At 47.3% G+C, this 25,269-nt stretch overlaps 1 protein-coding gene across 3 annotated transcripts in view; it reads right to left on the bottom strand.

The window, feature by feature from the left end:
• Nucleotides 1-24,802, bottom strand: part of KIAA0040 (KIAA0040 ortholog) — a 49,763-nt gene extending 24,961 nt beyond the window's left edge. The window contains exons 1-2 of one of the 3 annotated variants that reach the window (XM_053909250.1): nt 24,691-24,802; nt 24,248-24,513 (exon numbers count right to left, since the gene is read on the bottom strand). The gene's annotated coding sequence lies outside the window, so the exon portion shown is untranslated. Of the gene's footprint in view, nt 1-24,247; nt 24,640-24,690 lie in introns of those variants that run through there. The other 2 variants (XR_008424660.1, XM_019425548.2) reach the window with 2 other exon arrangements.
• Nucleotides 24,803-25,269: the final 467 nt, after the last annotated feature.

The raw sequence follows: 25,269 nt of genomic DNA, 5'->3' as shown, positions 1-25,269 counted from the left end.
AATCTAAGTGAATCAGTAGAGGTAGATAGAGCCTCTCAGAACTGAGCCTGGTGATAAATGTGAGTCCTTATTTTTCGACCCCAAACCAAAGGCTGGCCAAAAGAAACATCTCTCAGCTCCTCAGCTAATAATGATTTTGTCTGTCTTTTTAGAATTGGGAACGGTTCTGAAGTTATGACTTTGACTATATAGGTCTCCTTTAAGAGGCATTTCTCTCCCCATCTTTTCTCTAGTTTTCCTGTAGTAAAGAGATTTTTTTTAATGTTTATTTATTTTTGAGAAAGAGAGACAGAGCACAAGTAGGGGAGGGGTAGAGAGAGAGGGAGACACAGAATCTGAAGCAGGCTCCAGGCTCCAGCCCCAAAGCGGGGGTCAAACTCACAAACCACGAGATCATAACCTAAGCCAAAGTTGGACACTTAACTGACTGAGCCACCCAGGTGCCCTAAGATATTCTTTCTAACTTATTCCACTCATCCTTCTTTTTCAAAGCAACCATTTCAGAATTAAAATATGCACAGGCATCACTCAGAAGCAGCATCATAAGGATGTGGATACAGTCTATTCACTTTCTCTCCATGGATCCCACCTCATGGGGCAGAGTGGGATGCGAGCCTCCTTCCTCACCCCCACACCAAACCATCCTTCATCTCTTCCCTCCCTCTTTCTTTCCTTCTGCCAGTGTATTTAATGAGCTCCTAGCATATTCTAGTCCTAGGCACCATGTTCCTAGGCACTGTGGATACAGTCATGAATAACTCAGATGTGGTCAAGCTATTTACTTTCCATGAGGAGAAGGGCAAAGTATGTTGTTAGTACTTTAAGGAAATAATTGGCCTGGCCTGTGTGGAGGTGACTTTGAATGGAGATCTGAAGAATGGCAAGGATCCAGTTGTGTGCAGAGCTTAGGAAAGGGCCTTCTGAGGGGCAGGACAGCAGGGTTAAGGCTCTGAAGGGGGAAGAGCTCGGCTGATCCCAGTAGAGGAGGAGGCCGGTGCCCAGGGGCCTGTGAGCACCCAAGGTGAGGTGTGGATTAAGCTGGGCAGCCCTGGCAGTGAGTACAGAGGACAAAAGGTGGAGAAGAAAAGAAAGGGACCTGAAAAGTTCAGACGCCCTTTTCTTTGTCCCCATTGTTGTCACATTTGTCCAGTTTCTCCTTCCTCCAATTCATCTTTCCAAAGTCTGGAAGTGGTCATGTCCCCCTGCTTAGCCCCTCTTTGACTCTTCATCGCTTGCAGGATAATCATAACTCCTTCGCCTCCTATCATCCCAGGCTCATCTCCTACCACCGCCCTTATTACTACATTTTCCAGAATTCTCCCCAACATTCCTGCTCCCTCCCATTGTTATGCTTCGGCACATGCTGTTCTGTCTGCCTGGAATGTCTTCTCACCTTCTTCCCTCTGTCCATTCACGGGAGAGCTCCTTGTCCCTCAAGCCTCCTCTGTGGGGGAGGGCCTTCTGGAACTATCAGCTCTCTACTCCCAAGCTTCCCCACAGCAATTTCTTTCTCTTCTGAGTTCTCACAGGGCCAATATCCTCCCATAGTTCTTATCTTACTATATTATAATTATTTGGGGTTTTTTTTGAGAAAATTATAAGAATACAGAAAAGTACAAGAAGTCATATGTAATAATACTTTATATGCATATATTAATATATATGGTACTTGTTGTCTCTTTTCTCTCACATTCACTGCAAGCTCCTGTATGGCAGGGATTCATACTCATCTGTGTAATCTGACACCGTCATTCAATGTCTATCACACAATAGGTGCTAATAAATGTTTGGTGAATGAATGATGTCTTTCAATGCTCAGGCTAAGCAGGAGACTGACCGTATCCGTGGTTCTCCCAGGTAAGGGTGGAATTGTGTCGCCTTCCTCACGTTTTTACGTCGAAGTCCTTACCCCGAGTATCTCAGAATGTGACCTTAATCGGACACAGCATTGTTGCAGATGTAATTAGTGAAGATGAGGTCAGGCTGGAGTGAAGTGGGCCCAGAATCTAATGTGACTGGTGTCCTCCATAAAAAGGGGAAGTTTGGACATTGAGACAGACATGCACAGAGGAAAGACACCGGGAAGAGAGAGAGAGAAGATGGCCATTTACAAGCCAAGGAAAGAGGCCTGCAACCCATCCTTCCTTTGTGGCCTTCAGAAGAATCTGACCTTGCCAACCTCTTGATTTCAGACTTCTTACCTCCAGAACAACATGAGACAGATACATTTCTCCTGCGTAGGCCACCCAGCTTGTGCGTTGCTATGGAAGCCCCAGGAGGTTAAGAGGTCCCTTTTGCTTCACCCCCCACTTCTTCATCAGCTGGTCCTATGAGCTCTGTCTCCAAAATATGTGCCCAATCCAGTCACTTCTCCCCATTCCAAGACGAGGTCAACATCATCTCTCACCTGGATTATGTGACAGCTGCCCAACCAGTGTCTGGTTCTCTGCTTCTGTCTCTACAGGCTGCTCTTTTCACACAGGCCAGATGATATCACCCCCCAGCCTCACACCTCCACTCCCCACCTGGCTTCCCAAGGCCTGCAGAGTAAAGTCTAAACCCTTAACATATCCCACAAATGCCTCCTTCATCTGGCCCTGCCTCCTCTAATCTCATTTTGTACCCCCTTCTCACTCACAGGTCCTGGATGCACCTTACTTTAGGACTGTCCACTCCCCTCATGAACTTCTTTGCCCCTTTGGTACATTTATTCTCAGATCTTGGTGTGATTGACCACTTCATAACACTCAGGGCTTACCTCAAATGCATTTCCAGTCAAGTATAACCTCAGCAGGAGGCTTTTTTAACTAAGAAGCCCAACCCCCAATCAACCTCTACCACGCCATCCTGTCTTACTGCCTTTGTAGTGTTTCCCACTCCTAAATTTCTCATTCGATATATGATGCTCTGGTCACTTTATTTACACATTTATTGACTGCCTTCCTGCATTAGAAATGAGCCTAATAAGAATGGGGCCCTTGCCTGTCTTATTCTGTTTGGATGCTCAGAGACTGGCATGTAGTTGAATGAATGAATGAAGTCATGCCGGCTAACCCAAGTGTCCCAAAGGAAAAGAGATTTTGAAAAAAATGTTAATCACTCAGCCCTGGTCATTAGGGAGAGAGACAAGGAGCAATGAAGAGCATAGAAACATGACCATCAGTCACATCTGTGGCCAGACTTTGATGGCAATTACCCACCATTTAGCCCACAATCCAGCCACATTCTCCAGCCAACTAACTCATTTAAGGAGGAAATAATGATCAAGAAAATTTCATATCACTGAAAGCAGTTGGGAATGTGTGTGGGGGTGTGTGCTTTATCAGCTCCTATATTATCACCTACTTTCCTTTTGCTTAGTTACAAAGAGCTCATTGTAGCTGGGACTTTCTGATAACAAGGGATCCTTTCCTAATTACTATATGCTCTATTTCAGGTTCAGCAGAAAAGACAATTAAAAAGCTCCATTTCACTCCAGGTTCAAATGAGTCAATCTTTCAATCAATCAAGTATTAATTAAGCGATGCCAGGAAATACAGGGGAGATAGAAATTCTCTCTCTACTCAAAGATGATACCAAGGAAATAATTAGAAAATAATTTAAGAACAATGAAAAGAGTTTAAAAAGGTTTTCATTTGGGCTTTCTCTGGCTTTCTGTTAGGGAATGCCTGGAATCTTTAGCCCCTTTATTCTCGTTTGCTCTTTCTCTTCCCTCTTTCCTTCTTTTTCTCTCTTCTCATGGCTAATTACACTGTCTCCAAAGGGTCCATGCTGTAGACCCCTAATTAGTCTTTTTCAGTCACCCCTTAGGATTAGATACCAGCAGTCCTGTCTCTCTGATTCTCTGAAAATTCCAACTGTGCTAAATGGATTGAATATCATATCTCCAGCCTGTTAGCAAGTCAACAAATTCCTACATATTCATGTCCTTGAGATCACAAGGGAATTTTCTGATTTTTCTTCTCCTAAACTAGAAAACATACAGAGAAGGATTTTGCCCTCCTCTGTGAGGATTCCACTGGTGTGGAGTCTGGGCGGCATTCACTTAAGTTCTTTGATCTTGGTGTTTTCTTCTATAAACAGAGATGTTAGCACATTTCTCAGAGGGTTAGACATTTTTATCCACTGTGCTACATCATCTTACCTTCCATACCTAGCACAGTGCCTGGTAGACAGTGGGCTGGCAATAAGTATTTGTGGAATGGATGAGTGAAAGAATGAATGAGTGAATGAGTGAATGAATGAATTGTTGGGAGCAATAAGATATCATGTGTGCAAAGCATGTAGCCCTAAGTACACTTCACACAGCAGGCACCTTAAATTGCCTTGAGAACCATGCAGCTCTGTGTTTATGATACTATTCATATTGTGTGAAATGTGAAAAACATCTCTGTGTTAAAGACTTATTTTGGAGGTGCCTGGGTGGCTCGCTCAGTCGGTTAAGTGTCTGACTTCGGCTTAGGTCATGATCTTGTGGCTGGTGGGTTCAAGCCCCGCGTCAGGCCCTGTGCCGACAGACCGGAGCCTGGAGCCTGCTTTGGATTCTGTGTCTCCCTCTCTCTCTACCCCTCCCCCACTTGCGTTCTCTCTCTTTCTCTCTTAAAAAAAAAGAAAAGACTTATTTTGTTCTAACCAGAGGTTGGTCAATTTTTCCCTGAATGGATTTAAAAAGCGAGTTAGCTTTAGATTTAGTTAGATTTAGATTCCTGAAGAATTGGGGCAGACACATTCACCGTCTTCCTGCTTTCTTGAGAATTTGATTTCCATTCATTTCCAGCTGCATCTCCCGCTTTCAGCCTTTCTGACCTCCTGGATCTAGTTTCTTAGGGGTGCCTTGTTTTGTCCATCACTATCAACTTTCACCTGCTCATTCAGCTAGAATGCTCACTTGTTTTTCTTTAACTGGCCTCTTTTGACATAGATACTTTAGGAGGCCAAAGCCGCAAAAAGAGGTTGGCAAAATGTCTTATCACCTTTCACAGAAACGGGGTGATCTGTTGTATCAAAAAGTCACCGTCTCTTATATTCTAAGTGCCGCGACTCTGGAGGTGGGTCTTTTCATCCTCAGGACACAGATGAAAAAACTGAGTCTATCAGGGATTAAGTAATTTGCCCAAGGCTACAGAGCTCCTAAAGTCAGAAGAGGTTGGACTCTGGTCCTATCTGAGTGTGAGAGGATCCTGCACGTGACCACAAGGCTGTACGGCTGCCATCCTCAGGTGACGCCTTCCACCTCTGGACATTCTCTTCTCAGCCGAGGGGGTGTTTACCGAATCAGTCATCCATCAAATGTTTGAAAGCCTGCCATGTGTGTCACACCCTATGGGTACACTCTTGACTGATTAAGGTGTCTTCTGGGTCTTCAAGGAGCTCACATTTTTTTTTTTTTTAATGAATGTTTCCTTTTTTTTTTTCCAATATATGAAATTTATTGTCAAATTGGTTTCCATACAACACCCAGTGCTCATCCCAAAAGGTGCCCTCCTCAATACCCATCATCCACCCTCCCCTCCCTCCCACCCCCCTTCAACCCTCAGTTTGTTCTCAGTTTTTAACAGTCTCTTATGATTTGGCTCTCTCCCACTCTAACCTCTTTTTTTTTTTTTTCCCCCTCCCCCATGGGTTTCTGTTAAGTTTCTCAGGATCCACATAAGAGTGAAACCATATGGTATCTGTCTTTCTCTGTATGGCTTATTTCACTTAGCATCACACTCTCTAGTTCCATCCACGTTGCTACAAAAGGCCATATTTCATTCTTTCTCATTGCCACGTAGTATTCCATTGTGTATATAAACCACAATTTCTTTATCCATTCATCAGTTGATGGACATTTAGGCTCTTTCCATTATTTGGCTATTGTTGAGAGTGCTGCTATAAACATTGGGGTACAAGTGCCCCTATGCATCAGTACTCCTGTATCCCTTGGGTAAATTCCTAGCAGTGCTATTGCTGGGTCTATTTTTAATTTTCTGAGGAACCTCCACACTGCTTTCCAGAGTGGCTGCACCAAGGGAGCTCACATTTTAATAGGACCCAAAATGTAAGAAAAGGAATACAATGCGATATCACATACGGCAGCGGGTACCCCAAAGGCATAAAACTCCTTTGAGTGCTCGCTGGCAGTCCAAGAGCTATAACCAACCCATAGGCACTTTCATTATGATTTTATTTTTTCCCCTCCTCTAACTTCATGTACAATTACCAATTTTTAGCTAGTCCCCAGATTTGGCCACCAACCTATCCTCCTGCGTAGCCACAACCTGCTGGGGCTTTAGAAGGGCCTGTGTGTCCTCCTTAACCCCCATCCCACAGCCTTCCCCACCCTGCCAGCCTCACCCAGTCCCGTCACTGCATTTAAAGCCTGCGGGTCCCAGACTACAAACTGCATCCGGAGTAGGGACTAGGTTCCCTAGTCTTGCACGGTAGTCTACGTAGGGGAGAGTGAGGCAGGGGGCTTGAAAAGGAGAGGTGAGGACAAAAGGCAAAAGGAAAGCTGCCCTTTCCAGCTGAAACCACCATTTGGATCCACTGACCTTGGTCTTTGGCTAATCAGACAAATAATAAGGATGAGGGCTGTCTGCAAGAGGAGTTAATGCGTCTCAAAATGTTCCACGCACAATACAAAAGGCCGACAGAGGGGTGCAGTGGAGAGAACATCAAGCTGGGAGCCAGAGGACCCAGTTTTAGTCCCGATTCAGTTGTCTTCCAACCCTCTGACCTTGAGTGAACCAGTCAGGCTTTCTGAGCCCTCTCCTCATCTGAGAAATGAGGCCAGGAGCTGTCCCAGATATCTCTCAAGATTGTCGTGGAGAATAGCCAGGCATGTGAAAGAACACTGAGAAGGGAGGCTTGCAATCGAAATGCAAGGATCAGACTGGAGAGCTGAATTAAAGCTCAAGTGAGAACCCCTGAGCTTCCCTTCCTGAGGCAGCCCTCCACCCTCCCAACCCTGGCCCCATCCTTCCTGAATCAGTCATTAGGAGCTGTGTTTCCAGTTTGGAGAATTTACGGGCATACACACTGACAACACCCGCATTCATGTTTGCTGCCTGAATATATCTGATCTGACCACATCCTGGTATTAGTGCTAATAAAACCTGTAGCCATAGTTACTGTGAAATACCTGGCTTACTCAGCTCCCATTTTCACTTGCCAAAACTATTTGGTACACGATTTTGGAGCCAATCTTTGTGGGTGTGGTAAAGCACATAGGTACAGTTTTATTTTTGGAAAGTGTGAGCTTGGGGTCTGAGGTCATCTTCAAGTTCGGGGCCATTGAGGAGGGCGGTGCCTTCTCTGTCCTCCAGATGAAGGGAGCACTTTGTGGCTGACCCCGGCAACAGGCACTTGAGTCCTCAAACGTCACATCCTCTCCGAGGGAGAGGGTGTTTCTTGAAAAAGCAGGAAGACAATCCAGCACTTGTGTGAATCGGGGTCTCCCACACAGGTGGCAATCAAAAAATAGGCCCGAAAGCTGCGTAATTCTCTTTAATATTAGAGAACTTAGTGTTCTCACACCTCGCAGCCATACCTGCATGACGGACTGATTCGGTTTTCTCGGTGGTGGGGCAAGAGAAGTTTATAGGCTAAAATAGTTGAAAACTAATGGGGTGGCAAAAATACACAGGGATGCAACTCAAAAGCAGTACGGATATGATTTTATTTTCCTTTCCATTTTCTCCTTTCATAGGATGCTGACAGAAGTTCAGGGCAATTAAAAGTCAAAAGCTACCTTACCATAATATTAAGGCTTAAAACATAAAGGCCGAGTCATAGAGGGAGTGAGCAGAAATAGTCTCATTCCAATCATAACTCACCCCTGCGGAATGCACACTGTGGAATATTTCAGACTCGCCAGGCTTTGGGCCCCAGGCTCCTGCCCGCAGGGCGGGGTATACAGAGGCACTAACACTCCTGGAGGGCTGACCTTCACTTCCTGTCTGCAGGGGCTTAAATCTGCATCCCCAATGTCACGGGGATCATTGTTTTTTTTTGTTTGTTGTTTTTTGTTTTTTGGGTTTTTTTGTACAGTTTTGCTAAATAATTCTTGGTGAATGCAGAGGATGTATGAGTTTGCTCATATATTTATGGAGCACACACTCAGGCAAGTGGCACCCTCTTCTTTTGATCCAGATGACATTTTCCAAGTCTCATCAAATGCGGCTTGGGTGCCTCTGTGCAAATAGATTGTTACTCCTAAACTCCTGTTACAGAGAAATTCTGGAACCGACGATGGCTTCACCCCACACCTAATCCTCTCAATTTGCCTGCCCTCGTCCCCAAATGTCTTTCTCTCCGTCCCTGAAATGCCCTCCGTAAGGGAGGCTACAGGTGCTACAAATATGTCATTTGGGAGCGTGGATTTAAGACACTGGCTTAAGCTGCGATTGTTGGCCAGGGGTGGGGGATGCCAGTAGATACTACGGCAAGCGCATGCGCACAGACACACCCTTCCCTTGGCTCCACCTCCACCCTCCTCCCCATCCACCACCTCTGCTCCATCCTTGCCTGGAGACCTCAGAGCTTTACGGAAGACGGAGCGGAGGACTGGTGGGAGAGACCCTGGACCTCAGACCTTGTCTCTGAGCTCTCCACCTGTGTCCTCAGGGCGGGGCGGCTTGCAGACTCCACACCAGCTTTTAGGCCTCATCTCCCATAAGCAGCCCAGAATACATTAAAAAAAAAAAAAAAAAAAAAAAAAAAATCAGACTAACTCTCAGAGTGTCAGGGTCTTGAAGAAATAGGCCATTGCGTGGAAACACTTTGATAGAGCAAAACGACCTGAATGTTTGGCCATGCCTCTGCTGGTGAGAAAGGAGGAGAGGGCTCCCCAGGATAGGAGCCGGCTCAGAGCAGCCAGAGAGGGGGGCAGGGGTCCTTGTAGAGGAGGCAGTTCTGCTCCTCAGTGGAGAGCCTGTGGGGCTCCAGTTCTGGCTTTGACTTTTAGGTGGTTTTATTTATTTATGCTCCTGTAGGTTTGCATATGAGCTGAATTCTTGGGAGGAAGACAGACTGAGAGTGTAGGGGAAGCTCCTAGATTGTGGTATGAGAAGTCAACTCACATTCTCACTTGTGACTTCGTGTGCATCCTTGAGAAGGTCATTCAGTTGTTTTGGGCCTCAGTTTCTTCATCTCTAAAATGGGGGCAAAATCTGGACAAATACTCAAGAAAGTGATAATATGTGTTGCCTCTGTGGAAGGACACTGGGGGCAGAGCTGGGAGACTGGCTTTTGTCTCGTTCCTTTGGTACTATTCTGAAGGCTTGGTCACATGCACATACTTTCTGAAGGAAACGAGTAACTAGCAGTGGACAGCCGCCTTGCAGGGTCCTGAGGTCAAAGCAGACAATGCATGTGAACATGACCCTAGGCTCTTAGGAACTGTACAAATATTTAGAGTCACAATTACTATCATTCTAGGCAGATGTAGGGACATGGCAAAAAATGTCACACCTCAATTCTTCCAGGTAGCGAGTGGCTTGAAATTCTTAATTTGCTCCCATGCTGGGAAGTTTTCCTGCCCCCAACCCAGAGTGGATGGATGGATGGATACCACCCCCACACCCCTTCTCCCCCAGGGGGGAGAGGGCTCTTTCACCTGGCTGTGCAGTGGTGCTGGGAGACCTGGATCCCCCGTGTGCCCAAATGACCCCTGCTTTTCAAGGGCTAGCCGAGCATGTCCACCCTGCCGAGCGAGTTCTGACAAGCACATTCCATCCTTTGCCAGGAGGCAGTGGGGCCTGGCTGCCTGGTGGGAGCTGCGGGAGTGGTACCTGCCTCTATGACTGCCCTGTGACTGACCCCTGGCTGGGAGTGGGGGTGGGGAGGTTTATACAGAATGAGTGCCAGTCTCCCTTAGGCTGTTTACTGGGTCACCATAATAAAAGCCATGCTGCAGGCTATCGTTCTTTGTATATGAAGAAGCTAATAGAACTAACAACAACGATTTCCATCAATAAAACCTGCCATTTGAATTACTTTTCCTGAAGTAGCACGTGGGTTTCATTTCAAGAAACACTAGTTAAGGAACTACTATGTGGTCAACTTGGTGCTGAGGGGGAGCCCAGAAGTGTAAGAAGGTTCCTGTCCTGGGAGAGTTCATGGAACATGGAACGCTGTTAGGTCCTGCCAGACGACAGTGCGGGTCCCTGCCTCTCCCCGGCCAGACCACAGGTTCCTCCCTTCTAAGATGGGAAGGTAATAATCACACTGACATCATCACCCTCAGCCTTGCTGTGGAAATCAGACAATATACAGGAGAGTTCTTTATAAACTGAAAATGCCCTTCCAAGTATAATTTTCAAAAATAATCATGGCAGTTAGAGGCTAAGGTAAATATCAGAAAATGCCAAAGTGCACACACGATCAGGAAGGAGAGGAATCAATGTTGCCTTGGGACTTAAGTGGGAGGCTGCACGGCAGAGTCTGAGGTCGGATGGTTGGATGGGAAAAGGGGAGCTGAGGTGAGCTGGATAGGATGGGGAGCCAGGGTGCAGGTCAGAGGCCAGCACATGCAGAGTTTGGGCCTGGGGTAGCAGTGAAGAAACCTCCCGAGGAAGAGTGAGGACCGAGGTAATACAGGCAGGGCTGGTGAGATTACACAGGGCTTGGAAGGCTGAACATTGGTTTGGTGTAACAGGTGCCAGCGAGGCCCTGAAAGCTGGCGAACAGAAGAGACATAGCAGCGTCACTGTTTCAGAGGCCACATACTCTTAACCTGATCCCTCTTGTAATTCCAAGTGTGCCTTGGCCTGAGCTGGCGTTTATACAGCAGCAAGCCCCCACCCCTGGGCTCGGGGCACTCTGCCCTAACCAGCCAGGCTCAGGAATCACAAACCTTACAACTAAAAACACAAATTTTATTAATAGCGCTCTTGCCTCCTTACACAAAATCTGATTATGAACTGAAATGAAGTATCATCAACCCAGTCGGAAAGAAACTACTATTTATCTCGTGATCCTTTGGGAAGGATGCAGGCAGAGGCTAAAAACCCTGATGCAATCACTTCTCCAGTCTTAACAGATGCCCAGATGGGCTTGCGTTTACTTATGATTGGGGGATGTCTGATCGAAGACCTTGCCCTCATAACACATGTTAATGTTTTAAGGGCTTCTGCAAACATTTCTTTACTCGGTCTACCATAATGTGAGGAAGGGAGAAGTTTCTCACCCTATTTCACAGATGAATGACCTAAGGAGAAGAAATTTGTTCAAAATTTGTTTAAAATTGCAAAGCTCGTGAGCTACCTAGGTGGCTCAGTTGGTTAAGCATTCGATTCTTGGTCTCAGCTCAGACCATGATGTCACAGTTTTGTAAGTTTGAGCCTCACGTCAGGCTCTGTGCTGAGCCTGTTTGGGATTCTATCTCTTCTCCATCCCAGCTCATACTCTCTCTCTCTTAAATAAATAAACTTAAAAAATAAAATTGCAAAGCTGGTTAGTGGCCAAGGGCAGAGAAGGTTCTAGTCATCTGGTTCCCCAGTGCAATGTTGTCTTCACTACATTAACTTCTACAAAGCAACAAAAGAGGAGCTAATAATGGCAATTCGTCACTTCTGCAGTTTACTCTCTCAGACTCCCTGAGATTTGTGGTCCCTCTCTTGCTCTGGGGCCTCTACAGGTTTCTCTGTCTGGAACCCCCCAGCTCTCCCCTAACCCCAATCCAAACGCTACCACCGAATCTCCTGACTTCTGTTCATTTACATCTCAGAGAAATATGGGTCCCCTTGGGAAACCTTCCATGACCTCATTGATGTAAGAGCCCCTGCCCAGTACCCCTCACTGTCCTTACACTGCTACCATAGCCCATACCTGGTTGAGGCTAATTGTTTATTTAATCACCTTTCTTCCTTTCTAGACAGAATCTATTCCCATCCAGCATCCCCAGCATCTGGGACATGTTTGCTTTGGGAAAATACTTGTTGAATTAATAAATGGACATTTTTATAGATGAGGAATCAGGCCCACCAAAGTTAAACACCCAAGGGCTCACAGATGATCAAGAATGATGTGGTAATTCTTCTTCCCCTAAATATCCAGTGCTTGTTCCAGACTGCCATGCTGATTTCTGGGTTCACACACAGCACTGTGGTCAGATGGAAGAAGATGCTCCGAAGAAAATCCATCAGCGGGATTTTCAATATTCTGGGTCTGGAGAACTCTTTCAACCTGAGCTCAGAGTGTACTTCCATGCCAGATACTCCTGGGCATTCCAGAGTATCGGCACACTCTGCTGGCCTCTTTTGGTGACTGGCTATTTCTGAACCTCCAGTTGGGCTGTAAGTGCCAAGAAACAGCGATGATAGCAGTGACAGCTTTCTTCCAAAGATCGTTGGCCTCAAATGGAGATTGCACGTGTTCTCACAGGGCACCATATTGAATGTAATGACCTGCCACCATGCTCTGGAAAAGCCTTGATTAGATGTCTTTCTGACACGTCTTGGTGTTCATGAATTGATACCATTTTGTTTGGTAATTTCTGGTTGCTGAGCCGACTGAGTAGAGTATGCGTGTGTGTAGCACTCACTACATACATCACTGTTATTGCTGCAAAGGTCTCTCCCTGTTTCTTCCTAGAGGGAGGAACTCCCTTGGCTCGCTTTTTTCTTTCTTCCCTGAGCCTGGGTTGTTGCCACAATTGAGGCTGAGGGGGCCAAGAGCTGCCATCTCCAGTATCTGCAGTGGAGCAGCAGACGATCCAACTCAGTGCAAGTATGTTGAGTAACCACTGGGTGCCTGAAGCCCTTCTCTCTGTTCTAAGGCTTTCCCAGATAATGCTGCCTAGTAAGAAACAGAAACCTGCCAACTACCTGGGTAAGGAACTCCAAACTGAACTAAAGATGTAGACTGTGAACTCAAGGAATTTATTTTTTGTTGGGGAAATGGAGGAACATGAAAGAAGAACGACGAAGCATGACTAGTTAAGTGTCCAAAGGGAAATGCAAACACATGGTTATGGAAGCAGCCAGGAGGAAGCTGTTAATTCCAGTGAGAGATCTAGGCAAGGCTTCACAGAAGGGGTGATCAGGGTGGGCACCTACAGGGAGAACAGGATGATTAAAATGTAGGGAGAATGGGAGTAAAGGGATTCCAGCTGCTCTTGAAAGAATCTAATCAAGGTGGCCCAGATATGGAGCCTCCAACCCCCCCCCCCCATTACCACGGCAACACGCCAACAACTCATTCCAGCCCTCCCTCCCTTAGAGCTCTTCCGGGCCAGCCACTCCAAGCTCCAGTGGGTGCCATGCCAGCGAGCTGCCTGGCCCAAGGTGAGGGTTCCTCGGGGTTGCGGCCTGAGGAGGAGGGCTGCCTACTGGGAAACTTACTCTCTCCATCCCACACCTCCTCACCTATTATGGCTTGAATGCCCAAGGGCAACGCTGGGGGTGGCCGATGATGTGCTGGGCCCAAGGACCTCCAAGGGTTGTTTTCCAAGTTCAACCACGAAGGCAGATTGTTGTGTAAGAAAACTTGATGTGGCTTGTGGGTTTCGGCCTCCTTCCCTCTCCACTCCAGACTCTCTACTCCAGACACAATTTATTCCTTTCCATATTCTTTAATTTGGTACTACTACTGATTTCAAATCTGGAGCCACAAGGTAACCAAAGCCAGTTCCAGCTGGCCCAAGTTCAAAGGGATCTCTCTATCTCTCTCTCCCTACACACACACACACACACACACACACACACACACACACACTTAGTAGTTAGCCTACCCCTGTAGCAATTCTGCTAATGTTTAATTTTTTTAAATGTTTATTTTTGAGAGAGAGAGACAGACAGAGTATGAGTGGGGAAGGGGCAGAGAGAGAGACACAAACAGAATCCGAAGCAGGTTCCAGGCTCTGAGCTATCAGCACAGAGCCTGATGCGGGGCTCGAACCCACGGACTGTGAGATCATGACCTGAGCCAGAGCCAGACACTTAACCGACTGAGCCACCCAGGCAACCCAATACTGCTAAACATTTATAGAGAAGGTTTGTGGAAACCAAGTGGGATTTTTGCCCAAGCAGGCCAAACCCAAGCCACAGGCTGCAAACTGGAAGCCCGTGAGGTAGATGTGACCAGAGACCAGTGACTGGATTTCTAGTTTCACATCACATCCTCCCCCCACCCCCATGCCACCTGCGCTACTCTTTTGGATAGACCCATCTGGAGGGAAGTCTGCCCCTCCTCCATTCACTAGCTGTCTGACCTCAGAAAGTCCTCAGCAGTAAAAACAGGGTAAGAGTAGAATTGGGCTCATAGGTCCACTGTGGAAATAGGATGAGTTAAATAATCTGTATAACGTGTAAAACAGTGCCTGGCACAAAGTAAATGTTCAATAAGTGTTAGCTTTGTCCACCAGGCCCTGGAGGTATTTGAGCTTGTGATCCCCACAATGATTCAATGGTGGGGGGTTCAAGGGTGCGGAGGGACACGCAGGCCACGGTGTAGCATTGAAAAGCACCGCTTGCTATTTCTGGTAGAGCCAGTGAGGAACACTCTGGCCTGTTAAACTGCAAAGACTGACCTGTGTGTAGCCCCTGCGGGAGAGGGGTGACAGAAAGGAGGCTCTGGTGGCCTGGGGGCTTTTCTGGAATCCTGGTTTATATAGAGATCTATATCTCTATGTCTTCCCCCCTCTGCTGCCTCACCTGCCTGACAACCAGTGGAGATGATCGTGTACTCTGTACAGATGCTGTGCTACGTCTGCTTTCCCACGTGACTGTATTTGAGCTCTCTATCTGAGAGCTTTTCCTCTAGGAGTCCCCACTGCTCAGTGTTAGCACATAGTAGGTGCTCAGCGTTTGTCGAATGGTTAACAAACTGACTGGTTATGATTTTGGAGGATGGAAAAGAACCAGAATTAAGAACGCCTGTGTGAAGGCTAAGGTGTTATCTCCTCTGGGCCCAGGCGCCCACACTCATCACTGGCACTGGAGCCCTGGTATCCCTATGAGCTTTGCACAGGCCTCTGCAGGGCCAGACCATCCAGGGGCATAGCAGGTGGGGCTACAGCAGGTTGAGGGGTCCAGGACCGAGATCTGTGCGGAACAGGAAGGTCTTGCAGTGGGTGGAGCCCAAAGCAGTGGTTTCCAGCTTAGGCAAGTGGGTCAGAGCCTGGACAGCCAACCGGCCAGGGATGGAGGAGGTGGCAGAATATTGAGAATGGCGTGGTCCGGGCGATGGGTGAAGAGCTGGTGGCCCTCAAGAGCAGAGATCCCAGGACAGACTCTAATCCCAGGGAAGAGGCTGTTTCTCCCAGGTCTGCATGAGAGGGGCAGGATTTGCTCGCAGGTGCTCACAGGTTCCTAGATGGAAGGTAGATCTGGACTTGCTGTTTTTTGTTTTTTTTTTTTAAATTCCCTGTGGCCTCTAGTGTATATAGTGTCACACACACACAGAGTTTTTGAGAAATGTGTACGGAAATGCAGCTAGACGCACACTGGGACTGTTTCTGCCTTCTAAATCGAGGCCTCCAAGCCTCCTAAGAGTTTTTTACAATTTTCCTTTTGCAAAAAGGAGCTGAAGGTGCCTGACCAAAGGCAACTGAAGGTGGCCAAATCTCACTGACGATCTCCAAGACAGAGGAGTGAGAATTACCAACTGGGGGCGGGGGGAGGGGCAAGTCTAGATCTCTCCCCATGAAGCTGCTGTTTCTTGTACCTGCTGGCTGAGACCCAGCATGGCCATACGCTAGGAGTCTCTGAAGCAACAATACAATCTCAAGATGAATGGACAAATTTTGATTTTAGAAAGTGGCTTACCGGGTTCATTTAATTTCTTCTTTAGAATCCCATGCAACCCTAGGGCCTCCTCACCTGGGCATGCCAAGATCTCCTCATAATGCCCTTTGCATGACTTCCCGCCCCTCCCCCCACCCTTCCCATCTTCTCATGTACATGGTGCCCACGCAGATATCACAGAGAACCACACAAACCATTGTAGGCCTTTTCTCACCTTCTTTCTCTGATGCCCGGGCCATATCTGAATTGAGAAAGCCTATGAGTTGAAATGCAGGCCCTTTTTGGAGTCGTGTTAACAGGGTGACAGGGGCTGGATGTTCCAGCTGCAGAAGCACATGTTTATTAACCTGTGTTTGATGAGCAGCTACCATGTGCCAGTGACCGCGCAGTGGGAATTTAATGACCAAGTGGTGGTGCCCAAGGGTGATGGCGGAGGGTCAGACCTTACCAAGGGTCACAAAAGTTTATACATAAAATAACACACTTTGATCTTATCTCTTCTGGGAAGTCTGTCACCTGAAGCTGGGCTAAGTGGTTTCCCTCTGGGTCCTGTGGGTCCCTGTTGTGACACCTCTCATAGCATTTCCTACACTGTGTCATAATTGCCTCTTTATCTATCCGTCTGCCAAAATAGACTGTGAGCTCCCGATTCATTATTGGTGACAGCTGCAGAGTTTCTTTGTAGACTAGGCTAATGGATGACCCTCTGGAGCCAAGCGAAGAGCACTTAGCTTTCAATAGAGACCTCAGTTTCCTCATCTGTAAAACAAGGAGAGTAAGTGCACTGTCCTGAACACTAAATGAGAGGAAGTAGATGAAGCATTTAATGCAATGCCCGGCACGATGCAGACTGTGCTCCATAAATGTTGCTGTTGTTATGTTACTTCCTACTCAGTCACACCAAGGAGAGTTTATCGTTTGTCCAAACAGTTTCTTTCTCAAGCAGACAAATAACCTCATCTCTAGGACAACAAGGAGCAGAGTTTGATATCCTTCATTAAAGCATAAGATCAAAGGTAACAAATAAAAGACTAGGGATAGGACAGTATGCTTACTTAATATGCATATTATCATCAAGAAAGGATGTTGATCAAAATGTGGGAAAAGGAAAAACAAAATGATAAACATAAAATAACCATGTGATTCAGCAATTATACTCCTAGGTGTGTACCCCAAACAACTGAAAACAGGCACTCAAACAAATCCTCGTACATGCACGTTCACAACACCAAAAGACAGAAACAACCCAAATGTCTACCAACAGACGAATAGAGGGGCACCTGGGTGGCTCAGTCAGTTAAGCGACCAACTCCTGATTTTGACTAACGTCATGATCTCCCAGTTTGTGGGTTCGAGCTCTGATTCAGGCTGTGTTGACAGTGTGGAGTCTGTTTGGGATTCACTCTCTTTCTCTCTCTCTGCCCCTCTCCCCCACTCTCTCTCTCTAAAGTGAAAATAAATAAATAAATAAATAAATATTGAAAAATAAAATAAAATGGTTAATTGTATGTCATGTGAATTTCACCTTCATAAAAACTTGGTGGGGAGGTAAAGCAAAATTTCTTGAAAGCTCATAGATGGTAAATGGAAAACAATGATATAGTTCCTATTATTAATTGTTTAAGATGTATAAAATGGCATTGATTCTTTTTTTAGTGTGTATTTATTCATTCATTACAATACCAAATGTTGAATGATCACATATTTCAATGGTGGAGATTCCTTATTGAAGGAATACTGTTGTTTTTTTTTTTTAAGTTTATTTATTCATTTTGAGAGAGGGAGAGAGAGACCGTGTGTGAGTGGGGGCGGGACAGAGAGAGAGAGAGAGAGAGAGAGAGAATCCGAAGCAGGCTCTAGGCTGTCAGCCCCAACGTAGGGCTCAAACCCACAAACCATGAGATCATGACCTGAGCTGAAATCAAGAGTCAGATGCTTTACGAACTGAGCCATCCAGGCGCCCCAGGAATAATGTTTTTAAACCACTGAAGACTTATTCCTGGAAAATGTCAGTCAGGAACATCAGACCTCCTTCCCCATGTGGCACATGCTCTGTGACTGAGTCCCTGTCCCTTGTCCCAGACAGGGTGGAGGGAAGACTCAGTGCCTCTGTCTGGAAATGAGATATTCCTTCCATGGCCAGCTGTGAAAATCTGTGCCATCTGTCCATTGGAAACACAGTAAAAATCATCTTTTCCTCAGAGGGGTCAATAATATCCTTGTGAAAACCTATGAAGAGCACGGTAGTTGGAAATCAGCAAAGTATCCTAAGGCACTCAGCACATCATTGTCTTTTTTCTGAATGAGGGAAGGCTCTGGGCCAAGTATCCCACAGAGCAGGAACTGAGTTTCTAATTCAGAAACCAGGAGAGCACCGGGCAGGTCATGTCTGGACGGTGCGGGGTGCAAACGTATTCCCCTCTCCCAGAGGAGGTTTCATTTTGGGACAGTGTGGGTCACACATGTGATGAGCCTGGAGGTTTTACTCTAGACCACCGCTGTGCTGTACTGGCAATTGCTACTCAGTAGATGGTGGGCCTTGGGCGGGAGGGAAAGTTTCAGGTCAGGAGTAGAAGGCAGAGAGAGAAGGGAGGGTGCAAGCCTCAGTCATTTACAAGAAAGGGGCTCCATGGATGGGGGAAGTCTGCAAGGCTGGCCTTAAGAGCGGTGTGTTCTCTTTCAGCTTTGCTACTTTTTGTCACATCGTGTTGAATAAACAATTGCGATGTGCTCATAAAACAACCTGCCGGGTGTGGGGGCGGGGGTTGGGGGGGAGGGAGAGTGTAGCATGACAGTCAAATTGCATGCCTCAAATTCTTAGCACCACTGTTGAACAAATGGCTACTGAGAGCCTAGCATGCACACTAGAAATCTGAAGGAACCGACAAAGGTTGGATGAACGTGTTTTCTCCCAGTCCCAAATCATCGGGAAGGTTACTTTGTCCTATATGGTTCCTGGGTGATGTTAGGCCACTGGACACGAGTGGCCCGATGGAGCCTCCAGGCTATGGCCAGGGCTTTTACAGCAGAAGAGCTTCTGAGAGCCCACACTTTGTCCCACTGGTGGAGCGGCAGAAGATTCTAAGATTAGAAACCAGGGCCAGAAGGGCAGACTCAGGTCCTCACTCAGGTTGGAGAGGGAAAAACAGGTTCCTGGCTTGCACTGAAGCATTCTCTTCTCTTTCCACGGGGGCCATGGCCGCATGCCACGTAGGCTAAGACGTGTCCGCTGTGTGCCATTCTGTTTCCATAACACAGCGGCTAAGACAACTTTGCGTCCTCCATCGCTTCTTTCACTGACCTTAACCCCAGTTAAGGGGTTAACTTACTTAACCAGCTTCCGCACCACCTCTAAACTTGTGTACCTTCTCAGGATAACGTGAAGACTAAAAATACTATAACATGCAACTACCCTTCTTGCCGTTATATTTTTTCCCTGTCTTCTGCCACTTTTCTTTTGTGACTCGCTTGGGAAACTAAAGAAGTTGCTGATGCACTTTCCTGAAGCCTATCCAGCTTGAAATCAGGAGTGTATCTGAGGAGAATAAAAGTCAACTGAAAGGCATCCTAACGGGAAGAAACTGTAGATGGTTAAGAGCAAAGGCAAGTTCATAAAGGTTTACAATCACAATCTTCAATTTTGACCAAGAACGACAGCGATGATTAGGATTTCTTTCATCTCTTAGCAACAAACTCCATGGAGCAGCTTGCTTACAATCGTGGGAGCAAGTCTTTTGCCAGGGGCTGGGATTTGGTTTGGACACTGCTGTGGCCCCTTGGGAGTTGCCCCGAGAAAGAAATCTTGTGTTTGCGTGAGGTTCATTTTGGAACCAGGCTAGTTGAGGCCCACTCATGTCCCCAGGCGGTGCTCTGCTCGGATGGCTCAAGCCCATGTGGGGGGAAAAGTCAGAAACCTGAGCTGGTCTGTGGCCCTGGGGACTGCCCTTCAAAGAATTGGCTGTTGATTTTCCTCTTGCCGCATAAAGAGGGAAAAAGTCTATCTGCCTCTGTTTTCTCTCTCTTACAGTGCCCGTGATGAGTCTCATGAGCTTTTGTTACTCACCCCGGAGACTTTCTCATGGAACGGGAAAGAGTAAATCAATATTGGATGTTTAGTGCTGACCTGTCCGATGGTCTTGAAACCATCCTCACGACAAGTTTAATGACACACAAAAGGGGTTTCAGTTAATTTTGACACCCAGTGCGGTCTCCCTTTTTTGAGAGGTGTTTGGGAATTTTTGAGAAAACGTTAAGGATTGAAGTTGAGCAAACAGAAGTGTTGGGTATGGTACGGAGATGCCTTAAAAGAGGAGACCCGCCCCCATCTCTGGAAGATCTGCTCCTGGTGGCTGGAGCCTGCTGGAGGCTGCTTGGGGAGGGCTTAGCCTTCCAGCCTCTTCATTCTGCATCTCTGCCAGTGTTTGGGTGCCTGAGTGTGAGGTCCAGAAGGTCCAGGTGACGGAAACCCTAGAGAGTGTCTGCTGTTCCTGAACAGAGAGAGACAGAGCTTGGGTTCTGGTCGCTCCCTTAATCAGCTGTTGAGCTGGGGACACACTTCACCTCCCTGAACATCAGTTCGCTCACTTGTGAAGTAAGGGGCGGGGCTGGCTTATTTCAAAGTGTTTTTCCATTTGAAGTTTTTGAGCCTGTGGTTATTTTTTTCTTTTGCTCATCAACAGCCATCCCTTCTCAGAAGTCTGTTTAGTTGAAAGTTTGGGTGTCGGCTTTACTGTATTGGGACTACGTTAGGGTTCCTTAGTCGGGACAGAAGAAAACCACAGATACACCCAAGCCATGAACCGATGCTCAGATTCAGGGTCAGTGCTGGTTTAACCAGCACCTTGGTGAGGATTGGAAAGAAAGCTTCCTTTCTGAGTGGGCCCAGTGCAAGCGGGGCAGGTCCGTGGCCCGGTAAATAGAATACTGGCTGCTTTCAGCCATGAGCTCCCAGGAATCCTTGTGCTGTGCACGACCTGCATAAACATTCACTTCTTTGGGCTCTGGCCACTGTAGGTAAGGAGTAAAAGGAGAAGTAGCCAGAGTAGATGCATGCCATTCATATGACGGAAGGAGGCTTTTATAATTGCTGCCTTAAAATATTTCATACAGTTAAAAAGCTGCAAGTCTGGGCCGAAGATCCTCCCCAGATCTTACACCTACACAGTCCAGGGTAAGTTGGTAGTTTCAAGAGGGAAGATTAGTAATAATAATAAAACAACTTACATTTTTATAGAACCTTGCAATTTATGGAGCACAATAAATGTAACTTTCTTTTTCAATTTGATTCTGATTTCTGATTCAATTTGCCCTGGTGAGTAATAATTATTCCCATTTCAAATATAAGGGAAACGAAGCTGGGAAATTCAAAGACTTGTCCAAGGTCAGCTAATAAGTGGTCAAGACAAGAATTGAATCCATGTCTGTCTACTTCCAAGTTCAAGGTTTTTTTTTTTTTTTTCCTTCCATACTGGGTCACATAATTTCCTGATCTGAGCCATGGCAGTCAGACCTCAAGTACTGTTCAATAAGGGTTTAAAATTTTCTCTGGCAAAGTCATCCTTCTTGTTTTAATGATGGTAGGACTCTCCCACATAGGTGTATTACTAAACTTGGGGTATGAGTTCTGGAGAGGTCTTGGCAGATCTCACAGTTGAACTAAAGTGTTCATTTTTCATATGATGAAGTGATTTCTAGGGATTCACTTGTTTGGTTAAATGCATCTGTGTGCCACTAATGCAGGGTCATCTCCAACATTTTAGAATTTTAGATATCACCTGCAAGGCATCCTGGGAAGGCCTTAGAAGTCTAGAGAGTCACCAGCAAGTCACCATATGGTATAAAAATAGTATCTCCAGGCCAGTGAGTACTGGCCAAATCCAAGATTCTTCAGTGTCAACATGGTTTCACGGATAGCGTTATTACAGGCTCCTTTAGCCACCCTTCAACACTGCTTTTATGCAAGTCAGGGATAGTTAGTTTTTTTTTTTTTATGCTTATTTATTTATTTTGAGAGAGAGTGTGAGTGGGGGAGGGGCAGGGACAGAGGGAGGGGGAGAGAATCTTAAGCAGCCTCAGCACAGAGCCTGATGTGGGGCTTGAAGCACCAAGCTGGAAGATCATGACCTGAGCTGAAACCAAGAGTTGGACACTTAATCTCCTGAGCCACCCAGGCACCCTGCTGCCTCCATCTCTCCCTGAGCCCCAGACCTGAATAGCTACTGCCTACCAGAAATCTCCTGGGCACCTCCTGGGCATCTCTTGGGTACATCCGTCCTAAATGTGTGTGAAGTGTTAATTGCCACAATCCATTTCTCAAGTCCACTGCTCCCTTAGTTCCTATGGTTTCCATTCTGGACATCACAGTGCACCCCCCCACCCCCAGCTCCACACCTTATAATCATCCTCTTTTCCGCTCACTCCTCCTCTACCCTGTTCACTTGGTCAGGATGTACTTTGACTCTAACTTTGTAAACATCACTAGCATCTATTCCCTTCCTTTAGTTCCCGCTGCCATGATCTTAGTCGAGGTCCTCCTTATCTCTGCCTCCCATCTCTCCAAGCTAGCTTGCATCTGGCCTTTAGTTCTCTTTCCAAACACAAATCTGACCACACCCTTTCTCTGCTTAAATACCAAAACCACGACTTCCTTAGTAGAGTAGTGTAAGTCCCATTACTCACAGTTCCCCCAACATGCCCTTGACTTTGAATATACTCTTCCCTCTGCCTGAAATACCCTTTCCCTAATCACTCCTAATCATTTCCAACACCTTGCTCAACCATCACTTCTGCAGTGTTGACTTCCAGATAATTCCTAGGGGAGTTTATCACTCTCTCCTTTGGGTTATTTCAGTGTTCTGTAGCTACTGTTACTATAATGTGTATTATTCTGAACCATATTTGTTTCTGTGTCTCGTGGCATTTACTAGATTGTGGGTCCTCAAAAGCAGAAACTATCTCATTATCTTTGGATTCCAAGGTCCTGGAACACTGCCTATCACACAGTAGGTACAGAAACTGCTGCAGGAATGGGTGGGGAGGGGAATGGATGTTCATCCTTCTTTGATGAGGTCAGTAACTTAGCTTGCTGGGTGCCCATTATTCCCTTGAGTTAAGTATTCAGAGAAACAGGCAGAAATCATTCTGACTTTATTCTATAGGCTAGATATTGACAAAGCATGGAGGCTGGAGAAACATCTGTTCTGTCATGCATTCCTCTCCTCTATTGTATCTTGGGTGGGAATGGGGAGCCAGAATTTCAGAAGAAATGAAGGACTTGATCAGATTTTCCTGCACAGCTGGCCAGCACTGGGCAAAGGGAAGGCACATCAAACTAGGAGGTCGATGGTAAGATCCTTGCTGAACTCTTTGGGTGGAAGTTGACAAACCGTTTGTAAAAGGGTTAGGAACGAGACGCATCAGTGGTACTTTTCAGACCTGTTCTTTAGAACTCAAGGCTCTCCCCATTACCAACCGGACTTCAGAATGAGGGCTCCTTCAAATTAGCTTCAGATTCTTCCAAACTTTAGCTGAGTGAATGAACTGCACCAGCTTTGAAGGAAGGTGCTGCTGACATGCTCAAGTGCATTTACCGGCACCACCTCCTGTCCCCCCTTCCCCTTCCTTATTGAACAGAATCCGAGAAGCAGTCCTGCAAGGTAGCTAGAATGCGGGCCGCCAGCATTCTTTGTGAAATTAGGGCAATTCTTGCCTGCTTCGGTTTCCCTTTCGGTTAGGCAGGACTGCTGTTCCCACCAGCAAAACATCTATAGTTTATTTAACTCAATCACTACACAATGTATTCCTGCGAAGCTCTTGGAAATACTAGGGAAACAGGTCTTTTTGTGTCCTTTACCTTCATGGGTGGTCTGGGGGGGATGGGGTGCTGGGAGTAGGACCATTTAGAGACTCAAAGAAATTAGGAAGCAATCTGTGTCACAGTAAATCCCCTGGAGGCTTGGAGACTAGCAGCCAGGTTCCCACTCCACACCTGGCTCCACGCCATATTTTCGTTTTGGCCAGTTTCTTAGCCCCGTTGAAAATTTGGCTTCACTTAGCATAATTTAGAAACATCTAAGCGTGAGTGCGTTTTAGTGGGTTTCAGGCCTTGACTTTTTTTTTCAAGTAGCAAATAGAATGTCCCCGGTCCCAAAGCTCCTACCGGCAGCTTTGTCAACTGGAGTAAGAGAACTCCACCCCAACCGCCACCCCCAACCCATGTGGACTCAGCCCAGAAGCAGATGTCAAGCTGCTGAGAATCCTCCCAAGAAGGGAAACAAACTAGAACCGAAGTTGTGAAGGGCCAAGAGGCTATTTAGAAACGATCCTGGAATCTCCCTGATCTCTGGGGCTGGTCTCCTCCTTGCAAAGAACGAAAGTGAGCGGGAAGTTCCCTTCCAAACAGAGGGCAACTTAAAACACACACACACACACACACACACACACACACACACACACACACACACACAGTCTGACACACACACACACACAGTCTGACACACATACACAGTCTGGAGACTTACCTCGCAGTCCACCGGAGGGCTTCCTACAGGCGCGGTGGCGCAGGGGTCTGGCGCGGCCCGTCTGACAGCAGGGGTCCCGGCGGAGGTCAAGGTCCCTGTGCGGAAGCCCGCCCCCCTGCGGAGCCAGGTGCGGCGCTGAGGGGTAGGTGGGGGCCGGGCGCCGCGCGTACCTGCCCTCACCGCGAGGAAAGCCCCCTGTGCGTTCTTTGCCCTCCCGAGTCTGGAGCCTCACATTTCTGAGGTTTCGCTCCAACTCCGTCCTGCCCCTGATGTCAGAGACACAACTTCCTGAATCAGACGCGCCCTCTCTCCCGCCGCCTGGGCTCGGCCCCAGCTCCCCGCCCGGGGCCCACAGACCGCTGGTGCCCTTGGACTCGGCGCCCCCGCCCCGACGCGCCCTCCCCCCGCGGCCCCCGCCCCGCCACTACGTGTGGGTGCCCCACCGGTTCCGGAACACGCCTCCTACGGGACGCGCCGCTCTCCTCCAGAGCCGGTCCCCAGTCCATTTCTCAGACGCACCAGGTTCCCGGGGACTTGAGAGGATTCAGGGATTTAGGGGGGGGTGGGGAACTTGGGCTGCTGTGAAGACAGCCCAGTGTTGCCTAAGGGAGCGGCCTTCTTGGAAGGGGGGGTGGAAGGCATCTGGGAGGGAGGCCCTGGGACAGACTGGGTGAAGGCTCCCATGCCTTATCTGGACAAACAAAGCAACCGGCTGCCCTAATCAATCGCTGCGTGCTTGGTGGGAGAGGGTGTACGCAGTCTTTGGGCCGCTCGATTAAGACGTTGAGGAAGACTGCACCATCACGAGTTGTCAGAGCAGAGATGGAGGGGGAAACTGCCTGCAGAAAATTCTCAGAGATTCCTCCCTCTCATCCTCAGTTGCCCTCCATCCAGTTTTTACTCTGACGTCCATGGGTCCGGTTTCGAGTACCTGGAACGCTAGAAAATGAAAGGGCCTATGCCAATGTTGGGTGAGGGACTCGAGACTCGAAGCTTCTGGTGACCCGTGGCAGGGAGCTTGT

This window comes from Panthera pardus, unplaced genomic scaffold (assembly GCF_024362965.1).
Source record: "Panthera pardus isolate Hobbes unplaced genomic scaffold, ASM2436296v1 HiC_scaffold_21, whole genome shotgun sequence".
In the NCBI taxonomy this organism is placed as follows: domain Eukaryota; kingdom Metazoa; phylum Chordata; class Mammalia; order Carnivora; family Felidae; genus Panthera; species Panthera pardus.
This window is presented reverse-complemented; position numbering and strand designations above follow the sequence as displayed.